The sequence below is a fragment of the Pelobates fuscus genome, chromosome 6 (genome assembly GCF_036172605.1).
Source record: "Pelobates fuscus isolate aPelFus1 chromosome 6, aPelFus1.pri, whole genome shotgun sequence".
Classification (NCBI taxonomy): Eukaryota; Metazoa; Chordata; class Amphibia; order Anura; family Pelobatidae; genus Pelobates; species Pelobates fuscus.
In genome coordinates this window covers 5,013,096-5,035,724 of record NC_086322.1, presented here as the reverse complement: position 1 = coordinate 5,035,724, position 22,629 = coordinate 5,013,096, and positions in this window count along the sequence as shown.

Sequence of the window (22,629 nt, the reverse complement as noted above, 5' to 3'; positions counted from 1 at the left end):
GGAGACGTATCCCCTAGCAGGGATGCCAATCCCGAGTACTTACCACCCAACGATTCAGACAACAGCGGGTAGGAGAAGCCAGAGAGCCTGAACAGACTGTGGGGAGCGGATGGTCTTTGCACAAAGCCACTTTGGGGGACGATGGCATTCCAGCAGCCAGCGTGGGCTAAGTGACTATCGAGACTTTTAAGCAAACTGTCCTATTCTTTTCCCACGGTTTACCTTACTTTAAGTTCCAAGTGTTCTCTGTTACGTTTATAATTTATAGGCCGCCTCATACACAATGCCTCGAAGGATTAAACTGTTTGGCATGCTAGCCTAAGGGCAAGTTAAACACTACACATAAGCTGAGAAAAATAAGGGCGGGCGAACCAGCCTGTTCAACTGATGCTGCCATCTATATACACAGCGAGCTCAGTGGCACGCTATGTGCAGTGTCCCTCTACAGACATCACTACCCTGATATAATACCCTGACAGGCTGCTAAGGAGCTTTGTGTTACACACTCACTCACTAAATGTGTATGCATGCAATTTAATGTTACTCGCGGGTTACTAGCTCACTTCAGGTTATCTGTCCAAGCCAAGCAGATTATAACTGATGAGACAGAACATGCTACTTTGCAGAAAAACAAAAAATGACAACCTCATTAGCATAAACAAATGTTAAGCTAACGACTTGCCCAGTATAAATTACATGCGCAAAATTTCACATAACGTAATCTTCATAAATAGACAGGAAAGCTCACACGTTATGTCTATTCACTGTCTACTTTTTCTTTCAACAAAATTTAAAAAAAATTGTGCTGTACATCATATGCCATTTGTTGATTGTTATGCCTGTTACTGTTTACGAATGCTATCGTGGCTGAGTAGGCTTATTGTTATACCATGCACAACCGAAAAATAAAGAACAAAAAAAAAAATGTATTTCAAGCACATATTAATCTATTCTGGGATGCAACACAAGGGCTCCAGTTTCGAGAGAGAGAAAAAAGGGATCTGGGTACTGATATAATCTCAGGACTCCGTTTGGGAACATCAATTTGGAATAGGGCAGTCATAGAGGGTCTTAACTCACGAGAACAAAATTATGTTAATGGGTTGCAGCAAATTCTGCTTAAAGATGGACGAGTGGATTTTAACACTCTAGCTGAAACTGATGTCACGATACAGAACATTCACACAGTTGCTGCAGATTTGCAGTGGATTAATATATCGGTGAATGCTCTCAGAGCATCAGTTAATAACAATAATGTATCTAAAGCTATGGTATGTGGTATAGTTGGAAATTTACTAGACGAACATCTAAATTTAGGCCTCCGAGAAATAAAACGAGGGGAATGGCCCAGAATAATCAATTCTACCCTAGTCTTTGATCTGGTTAGGTAATATGGCATAGATTGTCAGAATGTAGACCTTTCCAAAATTAAAGGTCTGCAGAGTTGGTGCAATAAGTGCAAATTAGGAAAAAAGGTAATTCCATTAATAATTGACATTCCAGTTTGGACAGAACAGCCTGTACCTGTTTATAAGATGACTATGTTTGGTGAGTCGGAAGTGGCTAAATCGCACTAATGTTTTAAAGCAATTCCTTCCACAAACTCGCTTAGTGATAAAAGAAGACCAGTGTAACGGATCACCTGGCACCCCGACTTGGTACCTCCGTTAATGGATGCTCCTAGTGCTTCCTGAGGACTCCAAGCACTCTGGCAGACACCACAATCACCGAATCCGAGAAACCTTTTAAATTCTCCCAAGCATATGAATGCTGTAGACCATTGAATAGGAACCATACGAATAGGCTTGCACTCCTAGCAGTCAACTGGAACAGCATGCAATAAATCCTCCCCCCCAATAATGAGACGACACATCACTTTGAGGGTAAAAACAGGAACTCAGGACTGGCTCATCCAGCCTGGCTTTTATTACAATAATCCACATACAGGCCACACCCAGGGGGAGGCATAAAATAACCAATCACATACATGGTTCAGCCCACACATCCCCTCCCCTCAGATAACATTAAACTCAATTATCCGGTACACTTTTTCAGCCAAGTTCTGGATGTACCCCAAAACCCGGGGGTACACCTTTAAATCCAGCATCGCTGGATAGCCCTTATTCAGGGGGACAACATATCCAAAATTCAAGTCAGTCGGATGAATGGTTCGTGAGATATGGGGTTCCAAAGATTTGACCGACCGCATGGGTAAAGTATCCGAAAACAGTTCCATGCATTTTGGCCCTGCGGTCGGTCACAAACAAGGGAATGAAAACAGACGAATTGCCTGTGTTATAGAGCCTGGAGAGGGTTTGAATGAATTCCCTTGTTTGTGGGGTTCTTTCTACCGAACGGCTGGTCATTCGGTAGTTTCTATACGAATTTATGGAAGTATGGAGGTCTCAGCGGTGTTTGCCTAGTCAAGTGTCCGATTTTAGTTCCAGACACTCGACGGCAAAACACCGCTGTTCGGTAGTTTAAGATGGCCGCCGCCACGTGTTTGTTTCCCGAATGGCGGCCACCCAGAGGACAAAGAATACATTACACTGATTGCCAATTACCCGTTTGCAACATTGTTGCAAACGGTAATTGGAGGCACACTTATTCCTGGGTGGTCTGGTTGTTCGGTAGTTTCACTCAATATACTGAATGGAGTGATTCTACCGAACAATCAGGTGAATGCTGCATACAAATCACCCAGGATAAACTTAACACACAAATACACATATAATATTACAGGCAGTACACTAGAATATGTATCACAGTCTTAAAGGGACAGTAGTCCCAAAAGTCCCAATATGTCCATAGATGCTGTTAAAAGGGCCAGTAGCAGCAATATACAGTACAATATGCCCCAAATAACCCAGGGGCCATAGTCAGCAGGTAGGAGGCTAGCAAACAGGCTTCTCCAGGGCCCAGTGGCGAGGTTGGTTTCGCCACAACCAGTTCTGGAAAGTTATCAACCCCAGTGGCTGTGACAGACGTGGTAATGCTTGGCTTTGTTCCTGTGTACTAGAACCACTAGTCCAGGCAGATGGGTGCATGGTGGGAGCTGCCCTGTTCACCTTCACAAACCCATAAATGGTTAGAGAAGAGTGGTGCACGGACAGGGTCCCACGATCTGCACACTGGGAGTATCTTCAGTTCTGTGGCAGCAAACTATACAATGTAGGGTACCCCCAACAGGATGGTGTGTTAATCTTACCTATGGCTCCATTAAAGTGGGCAAGGAGGTCATAAGAGCCAATATCCAACTCACACAAAGATCTATGGACGTGGTACAGGGAGATCTAGGAAATTGGAATAAAATGGCTCCCTCGCTTTTTAAGAAAATGCCACCACTTAATGTAGATTTGGATACATTATTTAAAAGAAATAATCGAAGGGTGGTGCAATGGCAAGAGCTGGTGAAGGAAAATGTAGCTAGCCTTAATGATTTAACAAATAGTTTTCAAGAGCCCTGGTGGAGCATAACCTATAATACTTACACTCACCCAGGATTAAGAACTGCTATTATTTGTTTGTCTACAATTTGTTTTAATCTGCTCTCTATTCATTTTATATTGCTGTTGGAGGAAAGAACTCACAAGAGCTCCCATTCATGTTAGGGATATAAAATATATGTGTGGGTTCATGTCTTTTTAATATACAGAAATCAGAGTGGGTGGCGGGGTTGTATGTGAATAATCTCCTTATTAGATCTTATTCAAGTGGGGGAGTGTTTGGGAAAATATTATATATATATATCTGTTTAATATGGGCTTGATTAAGTCTGTGTGTATAGGAGGTCAGGAATTATCTCCAAAGGGAGTTTCTGTTTAGATAGTTGGACAGATACAGCACCTGAAAGACACTGATCACATTTTACATATCAACTGGTCTTCAAAGGAGTCTCTATCTAGGAAATCACACCTTAGGTTAGAGACAAAGGGATGGCTGGGAGAGTTATAACAGGATAGACAACACTTTGGGCCACATTTACATATCAATTGAGCTGAGGAGCTTGCTATTTACAATATGGGAACCAATTCCTTTAAAAATAGAAGATACTGACATCACATTAGATTAGGTTTGGTAAGACACACTCTGCACATAACATCTCACAGCACATACACAATGTAGCTGATATTATTATACACAATGTAGCCGATATTATTATACACAATGTAGCAGATATTATTATACACAATGTAGCCGATATTATTATACACAATGTAGCAGATATTATTACACACAATGTAGCCGATATTATTATACACAATGTAACAGATATTATTATACACAATGTAGCCGATATTATTATACACAATGTAGCCGATATTATTATACACAATGTAGCCGATATTATTATACACAATGTAGCCGATATTATTACACACAATGTAGCCGATATTATTATACACAATGTAGCCGATATTATTACACACAATGTAGCTGATATTATTATACACAATGTAACAGATATTATTATACACAATGTAGCCGATATTATTATACACAATGTAGCCGATATTATTACACACAATGTAGCCGATATTATTATACACAATGTAGCCGATATTATTACACACAATGTAGCCGATATTATTATACACAATGTAGCCGATATTATTACACACAATGTAGCCGATATTATTATACACAATGTAGCAGATATTATTATACACAATGTAGCCGATATTATTATACACAATGTAGCAGATATTATTATACACAATGTAGCCGATATTATTATACACAATGTAGCAGATATTATTATACACAATGTAGCCGATATTATTATACACAATGTAGCCGATATTATTATACACAATGTAGCAGATATTATTATACACAATGTAGCAGATATTATTATACACGATGTAGCCAATATTATTATACACAATGTAGCCGATATTATTATACACAATGTAGCCGATATTATTATACACAATACAGTAGATATTATTATACACAATGTAGCCGATATTATTATACACAATGTAGCCGATATTATTATACACAATGTAGCCGGTATTATTATACACAATGTAGCCAATATTATTATACACAATGTAGCCGATATTATTATACACAATGTAGCCGATATTATTATACACAATGTAGCCGATATTATTATACACAATGTAGCCGATATTATTATACACAATGTAGCAGATATTATTATACACAATGTAGCCGATATTATTATACACAATGTAGCCGATATTATTATACACAATGTAGCAGATATTATTATACACAATGTAGCCGATATTATTACACACAATACAGTAGATATTATTATACACAATGTAGCCGATATTATTATACACAATATAGCCGATATTATTATACACAATGTAGCCGATATTATTATACACAATGTAGCCGGTATTATTATACACAATGTAGCCGATATTATTATACACAATGTAGCCGATATTATTATACACAATGTAGCAGATATTATTATACACAATGTAGCCGATATTATTATACACAATGTAGCCGATATTATTATACACAATGTAGCAGATATTATTATACACAATGTAGCCGATATTATTATACACAATGTAACAGATATTATTATACACAATGTAGCCGATATTATTATACACAATGTAGCCGATATTATTATACACAATGTAGCAGATATTATTATACACAATGTAGCCGATATTATTATACACAATGTAACAGATATTATTATACACAATGTAGCCGATATTATTATACACAATGTAGCCGATATTATTATACACAATGTAGCAGATATTATTATACACAATGTAGCCGATATTATTATACACAATGTAGCAGATATTATTATACACAATGTAGCCGATATTATTATACACAATGTAACAGATATTATTATACACAATGTAGCCGATATTATTATACACAATGTAGCGATATTATTATACACAATGTAGCAGATATTATTATACACAATGTAGCCGGTAATATTATACACAATGTAGCCGATATTATTATACACAATGTAGCAGATATTATTATACACAATGTAGCCGATATTATTATACACAATGTAGCAGATATTATTATACACAATGTAGCCGATATTATTATACACAATGTAACAGATATTATTATACACAATGTAGCCGGTATTATTATACACAATGTAGCCGATATTATTATACACAATGTAGCCGATATTATTATACACAATGTAGCCGATATTATTATACACAATGTAACAGATATTATTATACACAATGTAGCCGATATTATTATACACAATGTAACAGATATTATTATACACAATACAGTAGATATTATTATACACAATGTAGCCGATATTATTACACACAATGTAGCAGATATTATTATACACAATGTAGCCGATATTATTATACACAATGTAGCCGATATTATTATACACAATGTAGACGATATTATTATACACAATGTAGCCAATATTATTATACACAATGTAGACGATATTATTATACACAATGTAGCAGATATTATTATACACAATGTAGCCAATATTATTATACACAATGTAGCCGATATTATTATACACAATGTAGACGATATTATTATACACAATGTAGCAGATATTATTATACACAATGTAGCCAATATTATTATACACAATGTAGCCGATATTATTATACACAATGTAGCCGATATTATTATACACAATGTAACAGATATTATTATACACAATGTAGCCGATATTATTATACACAATGTAGCCGATATTATTATACAAAATGTAGCAGATATTATTATACACAATGTAGCCGATATTATTATACACAATGTAACATATATTATTATACACAATGTAGCCGATATTATTATACACAATGTAGCCGATATTATTATACACAATGTAGCAGATATTATTATACACAATGTAGCCGATATTATTATACACAATGTAGCCAATATTATTATACACAATGTAGCCGATATTATTATACACAATGTAGCCGATATTATTACACACAATGTAACAGATATTATTATACACAATGTAGCCGATATTATTATACACAATGTAGCCGATATTATTATACACAATGTAACAGATATTATTATACACAATACAGTAGATATTATTATCCACAATGTAGCCGATATTATTATACACAATGTAACAGATATTATTATACACAATGTAGCCGATATTATTATACACAATGTAGACAATTTTATTATACACAATGTAGCAGATATTATTATACACAATGTAGCCAATATTATTATACACAATGTAGCCGATATTATTATACACAATGTAGACGATATTATTATACACAATGTAGCAGATATTATTATACACAATGTAACAGATATTATTATACACAATACAGTAGATATTATTATACACAATGTAGCCGATATTATTATACACAATGTAACAGATATTATTATACACAATGTAGCCGATATTATTATACACAATGTAGCCGATATTATTATACACAATGTAGCCGATATTATTATACACAATGTAACAGATATTATTATACACAATATAGCCGATATTATTATACACAATGTAGCCGATATTATTATACACAATGTAGCCGATATTATTATACACAATGTAGCAGATATTATTATACACAATGTAGCTGATATTATTATACACAATGTAGCCGATATTATTATACACAATGTAGCCAATATTATTATACACAATGTAGCTGATATTATTATACACAATGTAGCCGATATTATTATACACAATGTAGCCGATATTATTAGATAGATGGAATGTGTGAGTGTTATGAATGTATTGTAACTCGGTAATACTATAACTCTGTAACATTCTTCTTCTGTAATATTTAACTGGGCAGATTCTAAGTAAAGATTTCTCTCTGGTAAGAACTATGGTGTTGGCTGTTTATTTGTAATATCGGATAGAATACCTTAGTAGTGCTAGTGATATATTTATCTGGACACGGGGATAAAGATATATGTTAGTTCTTGGAAGAGGTGACACGGGGATCTTACATTCAATATTAAAACACAACACAGAGTGGATTTCTCTCAAAAGGATACCAATTGGAAGTATTGGTGGTGAGAGAAGGATTATACAACACCGGCACTGTCTGAGCCTGTCCTGATAACGTGCAGTTATTACATTAGATATAAACCCAGCACTGTCTGAGCCTGTCCTGATAACGTGCAGTTATTGCATTAGATATAAACCCAGCACTGTCTGAGCCTGTCCTGATAACATACAGTAATTACGTTAGATATAAACCCAGCACTGTCTGAGCCTGTCCTGATAACGTGCAGTCATTACATTAGATATAAACCCAGCGCTGTCTGAGCCTGTCCTGATAACGTGCAGTCATTACATTAGATATAATCCCAACACTGTCTGAGCCTGTCCTGATAACGTGCTGTCATTACATTAGATTTAACGTCATTACATTAGATATATAAACCAGCGCTGTCTGAGCCTGTCCTGATAACATGCAGTCATTACATTAGATATAAACACAGCGCTCTCTGAGCCTGTCCTGATAACGTGCGGTCATTACATTAGATATAATCCTACCGCTGTCTGAGCCTGTCATGATAACATACAGTCATTACATTAGATATAAACCCAGCGCTGTCTGAGCCTGTCCTGATAACATACAGTCATTACATTAGATATAAACCCAGCGCTGTCTGAGCCTGTCCTGATACGTGCAGTCATTACATTAGATATAAACCCAGCACTGTCTGAGCATGTCTTGATAACACACAGTCATTACATTAGATATAAACCCAGCGCTGTCTGAGCCTGTCCTGATACGTGCAGTCTTTACATTAGATATAAACCCAGCACTGTCTGAGCCTGTCCTGATAACGTGCAGTCATTACATTAGATATAAACCCAGCACTCTCTGAGCCTGTCCTGATAACGTGCGGTCATTACATTAGATATAATCCCACCGCTGTCTGAGCCTGTCCTGATAACATACAGTCATTACATTACATATAAACCCAGTGCTGTCTGAGCCTGTCCTGATAACGTGCAGTCATTACATTAGATATAAACCCAGCGCTCTCTGAGCCTGTCCTGATAACGTGCGGTCATTACATTAGATATAATCCCACCGCTGTCTGAGCCTGTCCTGATAACATACAGTCATTACATTAGATATAAACCCAGTGCTGTCTGAGCCTGTCCTGATAACGTGCTATCATTACATTAGATATAAACCCAGCGCTGTCTGAGCCTGTCCTGATAGCGTGCAGTCATTACATTAGATATAAAGCCAGCGCTGTCTGAGCCTGTCCTGATAACATACAGTCATTACGTTAGATAAACTCAGCGCTGTCTGAGCCTGTCCTGATAACGTGCAGTCATTACATTAGATATAAACCCAGCGCTGTCTGAGCCTGTCCTGATAATGTGTGGTTATTACCGATATTATAACTTTATAAATCCTACCTGTATTGTACCAGCAGTAGGTTTGGCTCCCAGTATGGTAAAACCCGGGCAGGTCAGGTTCCGCAGCCCTTGTGGAAGTTATGTAGATGTGGTGGGTTTTAATGTCCCACCAGGATTCCACTACTCACGTGTAGACAATATCTCCTGTGGTTATGGTGGACGTGGAAATGAATCTCTGTCAGATTTGGGGAGTCTGTCCAAGAATGAGCAAAGTTAGTAAAATCCTCTCTCATTCCCTGGTCTCCGTCTCCCTTCACAAACACCTGCTGCATCCCTAGCAGCCCTTTCACCTATCCTCTGTACCACACCTTAAATACAAGCTCAGCAGGTAACTGTGTTCCTTCCACACAGCTTCAGATGGAGTGTCGGGGATTGGTATCAATATCAAATTATAGTCACCTTATTCTCTTATTCTAATTTCGGTTTATTTATGAGAAGCTCTGGAGCAATGAACATTGTAAGAACCTTACTAAGAGATGTGAGGCTCATTACCTGAAATATCAGGAACTATAGATTAAAAGACAGCTGGGGTTCGGAGCTCACCCGAGCGGGCATCAAACTGATCAGATTGTGGGGGAGGAATGTGGGGAGATGGGACGGCCGAGGGGGAGAAAAAGGTAAGATAGACGTAGATTCCTCAAATAATATTGATACAAGAGTAATCCCTCTGTCTGGGTTGAGGTGGCGGTGGGAAGGATGTCAGTATCCAGTAATTGATGGCTGTGGCAGACCGCCTGGTAGCTCCGCCAAACGTGCTTCCTAGTTATGTCTGAGCTACCATAAGCACTTCACCAGGACACCATAAGCACTTCCAGACCCTAGCTGTCGCAGCTTGGCTGGGGTCTCACCGTCTCCCCCCACCTTGGGCCCAAGTCCTGGATCCAGCTCCCGGTGGGTAGACTTCTCATCTAGAGATTATAGCCAGTATAGCTGTTCCCCCACACACGAGTCGAGGCTTAATGCTGGGAGTAGATTGACTTTCTTCTGAGCTACACATGGCCTTTTATGCAAAGCCCCTACACAAAAACATACAGGGTCTTTTCTCCCAAGATCCTCTGTGCCTGAGAGATAATTGCCTGGGAAAAACATATAATTAAATGATCTCTCAGGTACAAAAAAAATCAACAATATTTTATAACTCCCCAAAACCTACATAATACAACCATGTACCCCCTCAAGTCTAATATCCCCGGATAGCCTGAATCTGAGCGCAGAACATGTGCAAAAAGTGCTCAGACCCCATGAATATAGTTGAAACGCCACCTGGGTAAAGTTTTGGGAGTACAAACGATTCAACCGAACAGTGCCCTTCCAAGATGAAGAGAACCGACTTGGTGTATTAACCCTTGATTTAAAGGGAACAGGTATGTAACGGAAGTTGAAATAATTAAATTCAATAGCAGCCTGTAGCAAAGAAGGTGTCAAATAAAGGGATATGGTGTATACCTTGATAAAGTTTAAACTATTTATTTCCCAATGTGTCTATTGAAGTCATTAGATATAGATAAACCGTGTCCCAAGTTATTGGCCAGTTATGTGTATAAATTGTATTAGCACTGATGTCCGATTAGGCATTAATAAACGGAGTGAAGTTAAATTCCTCATTACGTCCTTTGGGATATAATGTTTGAAAGGAATAAATCCATCTGGACTCGGCTTTCAGTAAGGAGACATTCATATCCCCCTTTTCTGTGGTTCTGAAAGATTTTTTGGATCACCTGAAACTTCAGTACACCGGATTGAGAGGCATGATTGAGTCGTACATGTCTTGCAATGGGTGTATCCATATGGGGATTCATGATGGAATTGACATGTTGTAGAATCCATCGACGTAATTGTTGATATGTCTTTCCAATGTATTGTGATCCACAGACACACGTTATCAGGTATATTACATTGGTAGAGCTACAGTTAATAAAAGTATTGACCACCACGTCTTTGGAGGTTCTTTTAGTGTGCACTGTTTTTGACGGTAAGATGAAATCACAGGCCTTAATTTTTGGTCAGCACATTAAGTGCCTGGTTCCAGTTCTTATCGTATGTGCCGATAAATCTAGTTGTACCTGGGGTGGTGGAGGGGTTTTTAGGGGGTCTATGTAGACTTTCTGATCTGTCCACAGCCTTCGTTCTTTGATAGGCTTTCTTTAGGATCCTGTTAGGATAGCCTAAACTTTTTAATCTTAGTCTTAGTTCTTTGGCTTCCTTCTCAAAGTCCTCCTGGTTAGAGCAATTCCTTTTGGCTCTTAAATATTGGCCATATGGTATATTGGCCTTCACATGATGGGATTGGAAGCTCTGCCAATGAAGCAAGCTATTCGTTGCCGTGGGTTTCCTGAATAGTGATGTAGTAATTTGCCCATCATCTTGAACATTGATCGTTAAATCTAGGAAGACCAATTGGCTCTCATGAATGACATGAGTCAACTGGAGGTTGATTTGGTTGTCATTTAAAGTGTCCACCATTTCCTTATACAATGAGAAAGAGCCCAACCAAAAAATTAATACGTCATCTATATAACGATACCATTTAAATATAGATGAAGTAAAAATTTCATTGGGGTTTGTGAAAACCATAGTTTCTTCCCACCACCCTAAAAAAAGGTTCGCATAGCTGGGTGCACACGACGAACCCATGGCGGTGCCCCTAAGTTGTAAGTAATATTTACCATTGAAAGTAAAATAATTGTGTGTTAAAGGGACACTGTAGTCACCTGAACAACTTTAGCTTAATGAAGCAGTTTTGGTGTATAGAACATGCCCCTGCAGCCTCACTGCTCAATCCTCTGCCATTTAGGAGTTAAATCCCTTTGTTTATGAACCCTAGTCACACCTCCCTGCATGTGTCTTGCACAGCCTTCCATAAACACTTCCTGTAAAGAGAGCCCTATTTAGGCTTTCTTTATTGCAAGTTCTGTTTAATTAAGATTTTCTTATCCCTTGCTATGTTAATAGCTTGCTAGACCCTGCAAGAGCCTCCTGTATGTGATTCAAGTTCAATTTAGAGATTGAGATACAATTATTTAAGGTAAATTACATCTGTTTGAAAGTGAAACCAGTTTTTTTTTCATGCAGGCTCTGTCAATCATAGCCAGGGGAGGTGTGGCTAGGGCTGCATAAACAGAAACAAAGTGATTTAACTCCTAAATGGCAGTGAATTGAGCAGTGAAATTGCAGGGGAATGATCTATACACTAAAACTGCTTCATTAAGCTGAAGTTGTTCAGGTGACTATAGTGTCCCTTTAATACGAATTTTAACAGTGCCAGAATGAACCGTTGTTCTAGTTCATTAAACACTTAAGTCTTTTGAAGGAAGTAAGACACTCCCAAAAGTCCTTTTTCGTGTGGGATGTTGTTATACAGTGCCACCACGTGCAGACTTGCCACGGACGTGTAAGGTGGCCCTGTAAGGTTTTCCAATACCAACAAGGTCTGTTTGGTACCGCGTATATGAGATTTGAGGCCTTGTACTATCGGTTGTAACAGCTTATCCAGAAATTGACTTGCTCTTTCTGTTAAGCTGTGATTGCCTGAAACGATGGGTCTTCCGGGAGGGTTCCTCAGGTCTTTGTGCACCTTAGGAAGGCAATAGAATGTAGCTATGGTGATGTTAGATTGAGACACAATGTATCTGTACTCATTTTGAGTGATTACTTTATCTGTTAGTGCTCCTTGTGCCAATGTCTGTAAGTCCCTAAGGAATCCTTTCGTAGGATCTTCTTTTAAAGTTTGATAGGCCTTCTCGTCTGATAAGTGTGTCATGCACATACCAATATATTGGCTTCTCTGCATCAGGACTATGTTTCCTCCTTTGTCTGAGGATTTTATCACCACCTCCGATGCAGATTGTAATTCTTGTAAGGCCAGTCTTTCTTCTGACTTTAAATTAGGGGTTAGAGACTGTTGAGTAAACTGACATTCTAATTCTTTAGTGCAGATCTGAACAAACAGGTCTATACATGGGAAATCTGTTAGATTGGGAGTGAACCAGCTAGGAGGTTTGCAATCTGTTAGTTAATCTGGCATTTCTAGTTCTGTAAATAGGTCTGTGAGGAGTTTGTATAGTGCATAATCCTCTGTAGAATGACCTAATTCCTTTAGAATTCTAAGGTCCTCCCCCCATTGTGATTTATGGCCCCCAGGGGAGGGGGCCGGGGGGGAGGACAGTAGGTCCCCCACCTCATTATTTTTATGGCCCCCACCCACCGCGCAGGGTTGGGGGTGGGGGTGGGGGGAGGACAGTTGGTCCCCCCCCCCCCCCCCAGTGTGTATCAGGGTCCCTGAGGACAGGTGTCAATCCATATCTGCCAAGTGACCCTATGTAGGGGGAACAGTCCCTATTCTGCTCTGTGTCAGTGTGTATCAGGGATCCTTAGGATAGGTGTCAATCCATATCTGCCAAGTGACCCTATGTAGGGGGAACAGTCCCTATTCTGCTCTGTGTCAGTGTGTATCAGGGATCCTTAGGACAGGTGTCAATCCATATCTGCCAAGTGACACTATGAAGGGGGAACAGTCCATATTCTGCTCTGTGTGAGTGTGTATCAGAGATCCTTAGGATAGGTGTCAACCCATATCTGCCAAGTGACCCTATGTAGGGGGAACAGTCCCTGTTCTTCTCTGTGTCAGTGTGTATCAGGGATCCTTAGGATAGGTGTCAATCCATATCTGCCAAGTGACCCTATGTAGGGGGAACAGTCCCTATTTTGCTCTGTGTCAGTGTCTGGGGGGAGTATCTGCAGTAACACAGGGTGTCTAGAGGGAGTATCTGCAGTAACACAGAGTGTCTGGAGGGAGTATCTGCAGTAACACAAGGTGTCTGGAGGGAATATCTGCAGTAACACAGAGTGTCTGGAGGGAGTATCTGTAGTAACACAGAGTGTCTGGAGGGAGTATCTGCAGTAACACAGGGTGTCTGGGGGGAGTATCTGCAGTAACACAGAGTGTCTGGAGGTAGTATCTGCAGTAATACAGGGTGTCTGGAGGGAGTATCTGCAGTAACACAGGGTGTCTGGAGGGAGTATCTGCAGTAACACAGGGTGTCTGGAGGGAGTATCTGCAGTGTGACGAAGTGTCCTTCGCCACTTTGTCCTGGAGAGGCCTGCTTGCCTGCCTCCTCCCCTGTGACTATGGCCCTGGACTGTATTGCCCTGGAAAACATACATTTGGGCATAATGGATTCCCATTATGCTGTCTGTGGCTCTTTAAATGGGCTGTACAGAGACTATGGACACATAGAAGATGTTAAATGCCTTGTTGGATTCGGTAATAAAACCGTTCGTATGATTCTATACGAATCCTTTGTGTGCCGAATAGGTGGCCGCCATTTCGGGACTTTACACGTGTTCGCGGCCATCTTGCGCACGAACAGCGGTGTTTGCCTGTAACCGCATGGAACTAAAAACGGATACGCAAACAGGCGAACACCGCTGAGTCCTCCAGACCTCCATAGATTCGTACGGAAACTACCGAACGTCCCACCGTTCGGTAGTTATACTTAATCATCTATGGGGATCTCCGTTGGTATCTTAGGTAATCCACAGTCAGAGTTAGAAAGCACGGCAATATCCCCAATCCTCCCAATAACCGGACGAAACACAGTTTGGGAGTCAACTAACTTGCTTTATTCCCAGACTTCCATATTTATGCAGTTCCCCTTGCAAGGGGTTTCCTTACAGATGTTACAGGGGATTTCTCCCATCAGGCAGTATGATTATCCCAACAGGCATTGCTGCACGAGAGGGATCATCCCACTAAAATGGACGATTAAGTGGATTATCCCCTCGTGCAGCAAAACTGGCAATTCACATAGAAATCCATATTTCACATAATATTACTCGCTTTCATACGAATGACCATACGGTAGATAGCTGGGGTCTGCGGGCACATTTAGTGAGAATACCGCTCAGATCCCAGCTAAACTAACCGAACGCCGCACAAAATACACTTAACCATCGAGTTCGGTTTGAAACTACCGAACATCGATGGGGAACAGAATGTGGCGAACGCGGAACTCCCGAACGCTCTGGAAGTCCAGCGGTGTTCGGATCATTGAGTAGCCGTTTTCAGTTCCAGGCTCTCGACGACCGAACACCGCTGCAGAGACAAAGGATCCAAGATGGCCGACCGCCGCATGATCGGTAGCCGAACGACGGCCACCTAGGAGAGCCTTCAATTACCGATTGCAACATTGTTGCAATCGGTTAATTAGTGCCACACGACTGTGAGTGTGTGGTCTACCTGGGGAGCCCGCATTCGTTTGGCGAACGGCCCGGATAGCCGTGTTTCGTCAAACGAAAGGTTTGCATGCTGGTAGCGTACGGCTGCCAGCATGTGAACGGTCATAATATAATACATACACAAACAAGGTACACAGTAACACATTCAGCCTACGGACAACCTTTGTTAAATATAGTCCAGAAGTGGCTAGGTTTGCCACACACATGTTCGCGGCCATCTTGCGCACGAACAGCGGTGTTTGCCTGTAACCGCATGGAACTAAAAACGGATACGCAAACAGGCGAACACCGCTGAGTCCTCCAGACCTCCATAGATTCGTACGGAAACTACCGAACGTCCCACCGTTCGGTAGTTATACTTAATCATCTATGGGGATTTCAGCGAACCCCGAGATTCGAATGGATGGCAAGATTTTCGTATCCTTTTACCGTGCGAACAGAGACCGACCGCAAGGCCAAAACTCATGGAACTATTTTCGGCTAGTTGGTCTGTGCGGTCGGTCAAAACTTTGGAACTCTGTATCTCCCGAACCATTCATCCGAATGGGCTGATTTTTGGATATATTGTTCCCCTGAACAAGGGCTATCTGGGAATACCAGATTTAAAGCTGTACTCCCTGTTTCTGGGGTACATCCAGACTTTGGGTAAAATAATGTACGTTTTAATTATGTTATGTGTTTATCTGAGGGGAGGAGACGTGGGGGTGTTACCATGTAGGTGGTTGGTTAATTTCATCCTCCCCCTGGGAGTGTCCTGTGTGTACCTTATCCTAATAAAAAGCAGGCTGGGTGTTCCAGTCCTCAGACCTCTTCTGACCCTCAATACGTAGCCTTGTCTCGTTATTGGAGGGAACTGCTATATCACACTGAGGATTGCTATGCGCTGCATATTCCCCTGAGCTCTTAATCACTTAGCTCTTTTAAGAGCTTGTTCCTGTTACGCTCTCCTGGAGGAGAGGTCTTCCCCACACGGTCCTGGAGGACAGAAGCCGATCCAGGGTGGAAGGAAGACGGCGCGGCTCCAGTTAAGCTACGGCGGTTGTGGAGCCTGCGGTGGTTGTGGTGTCGTCTGCAGTGCTTGGAGTCCTCTGAGAGCGCTAGGAGCATCCATCAACGGAGGGTACTCGGTCGGAGTACACGGAGCTCCGTTACATTGGTGGCAGCGGTGGGATGGCGTCCTAGTGCGAGGAGAAGCAGCTCAGAGACACTGGTAGCGTTTGGAGTTACAATTGAGGGCAACGCTAGCCATTGGGCAGCGCCCCTGGCTACAACAGGATGGAATAAGCTGGTTTGCGGACAGCGTTCCATGATGAGGAGGAGGAGGAGGCCGCAGATTACAGGGATGCAGCCAGAAAGGAACTCTGGTATGATGCCCTGGAAGATGCCCAGTGGCTGCGAGGGGAGAGTCTCCCCAGTGATGAGCAGCGGCTACAGAAGCGTGTGGCAATGCGAATGTGTCTATTGGGAGAGCAGCCCCTGGATGAGTGGGTGGCAAGACTAGAGACCCTGGTATGGCGAGAGATCGGGCTAGACAACGCATACCAGGCCCTCTGGTGGCATACCATTCGACTTACTCCCTGGACAGCCGAGCACGACTTACCGGAGGGGGATGATTATGATGGTCCTGGTCTACTGCAGGATGCCATGGCGGAGGAGCCTGATTTCGGCAGCACAGAGGAGTCTAGGTTTTGGGACATCTACGACTACCGGATGGGCATGTATGTCTGGGCTGACGAACGCGAGGTGAGAAAAGACATGACCCACCTGGTAACAAGGGAGTGGGAGCTGGAGCAAGACTTCCTACACCTGTTCAGCTTCATGCAGCCCCAACCTACCCGACAAGCAGAACCAGGTCCAGAGCCCTTCAGCTGGAAGGATATCGTAGAGGTTTACTGGGAAGATCCCCAACCCCAGAGTGAGTGTCAGGGAGCCGAAGGTGTTGTCCTTCCTCCCCAGCGGCAGTGTGTACCCCAGGGGGCTGAAGGTGCCGTCCTTCCCCCCCAGCGGCTGTGTGAACCCCAGGGAGCTGAAGGTGCCGTCCTTCCTCCCCAGCGACAGTGTGAGTTACAGAGGGCCGAAGGTGTCGTCCTTCCCCCCCAGCAGCAGTGTGTCCTACAGAGAGCAGAGACAGTTGGTCCCTCTCTCCAGCAGCAGGACAATATTACGGGAGTGGAGACAGGCGGTCTCCCTCTCCAGCGGCAGCCTGTGTTTCAGGGAGAGGAGCACAGCACCCCCTCTCCCCAGCGGCAGCTGACCCTAACAAGGGGAGACACCAATCTCCCAGACGGCGCAGATGGGACCGTGGTCTCTGTGCCTGACCTACAGGGATGCTGGACAGCCTGTCCAGATCCCCAACTATCCTCACCGGGACAACCAGAGGAGGGGGTAAGTACAAATTCCCCTCCCCAGTTAACTCCTAGCGTGGCACCAGGGTTAACAGAGGCGATGTTAACCCCTACTGACGTCCATGTTCCCTTGGCTACTGAGCTGGACTATATTCCAAGCATCCCAGCAGAAGAGCTGGCAGCTGGGCAGAGTGCAGGCGGCCGCTGCCCTACCTTTGTCCCTGGTCCAGAGCCTGATGTCCTGCAGGCTACCCCAGCAGAAGAGCTTGCATCTGGGCAGAGTGCAGTCGGCCTCTGCCCTACCTTTGTCCCTGGTCCAGAGCCTGATGTCCTGCAGGCTACCCCAGCAGAAGAGCTGGCATCTGGGCAGAGTGCAGTCGGCCTCTGCCCTACCTTTGTCCCTGATCCAGAGCCTGATGTCCTGCAGGCTACCCCAGCAGCAGAGCTGGCATCAGGGCAGGACGCCGCTGGCCTCTGCCCTTCACGTCCCCTCAGCGTGTTACCCCATCACCACAGCAAAATACCCAGGTGCAGTGATTGCTTGTTGTGGGTGGGCTGCTCTTGTACTTTGGAGTTGTGGGGGGGCTACTCTGGCATCTGTTTATTTTGGGTTGGTGGATCGACTAACGGAGGCACTGACCGACAGAAGGTCAGGTGCCTGGTTAGTCTTCCCCCCAAAGGGGAGATGTGTGACGAAGTGCCCTTCGCCACTTTGTCCTGGAGAGGGCTGCTTGCCTGCCTCCTCCCCTGTGACTATGGCCCTGGACTGTATTGCCCTGGAAAACATACATTTGGGCATAATGGATTCCCATTATGCTGTCTGTGGCTCTTTAAATGGGTTGTACAGAGACTATGGACACATAGAAGATGTTAAATGCCTTGTTGGATTCGGTAGTAAAACCGTTCGTATGATTCTATACGAATCCTTTGTGTGCCGAATAGGTGGCCGCCATTTCGGGACTTTACACGTTGTAACGGAACGCAGTATTATAGTCCACGATCTCCGTTGGTATCTTAGGTAATCCACAGTCAGAGTTAGAAAGCACGGCAATATCCCCAATCCTCCCAATAACCGGACGAAACACAGTTTGGGAGTCAACTAACTTGCTTTATTCACAGACTTCCATATTTATGCAGTTCCCCTTGCAAGGGGTTTCCTTACAGATGTTACAGGGGATTTCTCCCATCAGGCAGTATGATTATCCCAACAGGCATTGCTGCACGAGAGGGATCATCCCACTAAAATGGACGATTAAGTGGATTATCCCCTCGTGCAGCAAAACTGGCAATTCACATAGAAATCCATATTTCACATAATATTACTCGCTTTCATACGAATGACCATACGGTAGATAGCTGGGGTCTGCGGGCACATTTAGTGAGAATACCGCTCAGATCCCAGCTAAACTAACCGAACGCCGCACAAAATACACTTAACCATCGAGTTCGGTTTGAAACTACCGAACATCGATGGGGAACAGAATGTGGCGAACGCGGAACTCCCGAACGCTCTGGAAGTCCAGCGGTGTTCGGATCATTGAGTAGCCGTTTTCAGTTCCAGGCTCTCGACGACCGAACACCGCTGCAGAGACAAAGGATCCAAGATGGCCGACCGCCGCATGATCGGTAGCCGAACGACGGCCACCTAGGAGAGCCTTCAATTACCGATTGCAACATTGTTGCAATCGGTTAATTAGTGCCACACGACTGTGAGTGTGTGGTCTACCTGGGGAGCCCGCATTCGTTTGGCGAACGGCCCGGATAGCCGTGTTTCGTCAAACGAAAGGTTTGCATGCTGGTAGCGTACGGCTGCCAGCATGCGAACGGTCATAATATAATACATACACAAACAAGGTACACAGTAACACATTCAGCCTACGGACAACCTTTGTTAAATATAGTCCAGAAGTGGCTAGGTTTGCCACACACATGTTCGCGGCCATCTTGCGCACGAACAGCGGTGTTTGCCTGTAACCGCATGGAACTAAAAACGGATACGCAAACAGGCGAACACCGCTGAGTCCTCCAGACCTCCATAGATTCGTACGGAAACTACCGAACGTCCCACCGTTCGGTAGTTATACTTAATCATCTATGGGGATTTCAGCGAACCCCGAGATTCGAATGGATGGCAAGATTTTCGTATCCTTTTACCGTGCGAACAGAGACCGACCGCAAGGCCAAAACTCATGGAACTATTTTCGGCTAGTTGGTCTGTGCGGTCGGTCAAAACTTTGGAACTCTGTATCTCCCGAACCATTCATCCGAATGGGCTGATTTTTGGATATATTGTTCCCCTGAACAAGGGCTATCTGGGGATACCAGATTTAAAGCTGTACCCCCTGTTTCTGGGGTACATCCAGACTTTGGGTAAAATAATGTACGTTTTAATTATGTTATGTGTTTATCTGAGGGGAGGAGAAGTGGGGGTGTTACCATGTAGGTGGTTGGTTAATTTCATCCTCCCCCTGGGAGTGTCCTGTGTGTACCTTATCCTAATAAAAAGCAGGCTGGGTGTTCCAGTCCTCAGACCTCTTCTGACCCTCAATACGTAGCCTTGTCTCGTTATTGGAGGGAACTGCTATATCACACTGAGGATTGCTATGCGCTGCATATTCCCCTGAGCTCTTAATCACTTAGCTCTTTTAAGAGCTTGTTCCTGTTACGCTCTCCTGGAGGAGAGGTCTTCCCCACACGGTCCTGGAGGACAGAAGCCGATCCAGGGTGGAAGGAAGACGGCGCGGCTCCAGTTAAGCTACGGCGGTTGTGGAGCCTGCGGTGGTTGTGGTGTCATCTGCAGTGCTTGGAGTCCTCTGAGAGCGCTAGGAGCATCCATCAACGGAGGGTACTCGGTCGGAGTACACGGAGCTCCGTTACATGCAGTAACACAGAGTATCTGGAGAGAGTATCTGCAGTAACACATAGTGTCTGGAGGGAGTATATGCAGTAACACAGGGTGTCTGGAGGGAGTATCTGCAGTAACACAGAGTGTCTGGAGGGAGTATCTGCAGTAACACATAGTATCTGGAGGGAGTATCTGCAGTAACACAGAGTGTCTGGAGGGAGTATCTGCAGAAACACAGGGTGTCTAGAGGGAGTATCTGCAGTAACACAGAGTGTCTGGAGGGAGTATCTGCAGAAACACAGGGTGTCTGGAGGGAATATCTGCAGTTACACAGAGTGTCTGGAGGGAGTATTTGTAGTAACACAGAGTGTCTGGAGGGAGTATCTGCAGTAACACAGGGTGCCTGGGTTGAGTATCTGCAGTAACACAGGGTGTCTGGAGGGAGTATCTGCAGTAACACAGAGTATCTGGAGGGAGTATCTGCAGTAACACAGGGTATCTGGAGGGAGTATCTGCAGTAACACAGAGTGTCTGGAGGGAGTATCTGCAGTAATACAGAGTGTCTGGAGGGAGTATCTGCAGTAACACAGGGTGTCTGGAGGGAGTATCTGCAGTAACACAGCGTGTATGGAGGGAGTATCTGCAGTAACACAGAGTATCTGGAGGGAGTATCTGCACTAACACAGGGTGTCTGGAGGGAGTATCTGCAGTAACACAGTGTGTCTGAAGGGAGTATCTGCAGTAACACAGGGTGTCTGGAGGGAGTATCTGTAGTAACACAGAGTGTCTGGAGGGAGTATCTGCAGTAACACAGGGTGTCTGGAGGGAGTATCTGCAGTAACACAGGGTGTCTGGAGGGAGTATCTGCAGTAACACAGAGTGTCTGGAGGGAGTATCTGCAGTAACACAGAGTGTCTGGAGGGAGTATCTGCAGTAACACAGAGTGTCTGGAGGGAGTATCTGCAGTAACACAGAGTGTCTGGGGGAGTGTCTGCAGTAATACAGAGTGTCTGGGGGGAGTATCTGCAGTAACACAGAGTGTCTGGAGGGAGTATCTGCAGTAACACAGGGTGTCTGGAGGGAGTATCTGCAGTAACACAGTTTGTCTGGAGGGAGTATCTGCAGTAATACAGAGTGTCTGGAGGGAGTATCTGCAGTAACACAGAGTGTCTGGGGGGAGTGTCTGCAGTAATACAGAGTGTCTGGGGGGAGTATCTGCAGTAACACAGGGTGTCTGGAGGGAGTATCTGCAGTAACACAGGGTGTCTGGAGGGAGTATCTGCAGTAACACAGAATGTCTGGGGGGAGTGTCTGCAGTAATACAGAGTGTCTGGGGGGAGTATCTGCAGTAACACAGAGTGTCTGGAGGGAATATCTGCAGTAACACAGGGTGTCTGGAGGGAGTATCTGCAGTAACACAGGGTGTCTGGAGGGAGTATCTGCAGTAACACAGAGTGTCTGAAGGGAGTATCTGCAGTAACACAGAGTGTCTGGGGGGACTATCTGCAGTAACACAGAGTGTCTGGAGGGAGTTTCTGCAGTAACACAAGAGTGTCTGGGGAGAGTATCTGCTTGTAACATTTATATGCACTAAAAAAATAATAAATAAATAATAATAAAATAATAAATAAATAATAAAATAAAATAAAATGGTTGCAGCTTCCGAATGAATCTAAAATGGATGCTGTCCAGTAGGTAGGAGGGTCTGCTAGGGAGGGTGTGCTGCTGATTGGCTGGAATGTGTCTGCTGACTGTGAGGTACAGGGTCAAAGTTTACT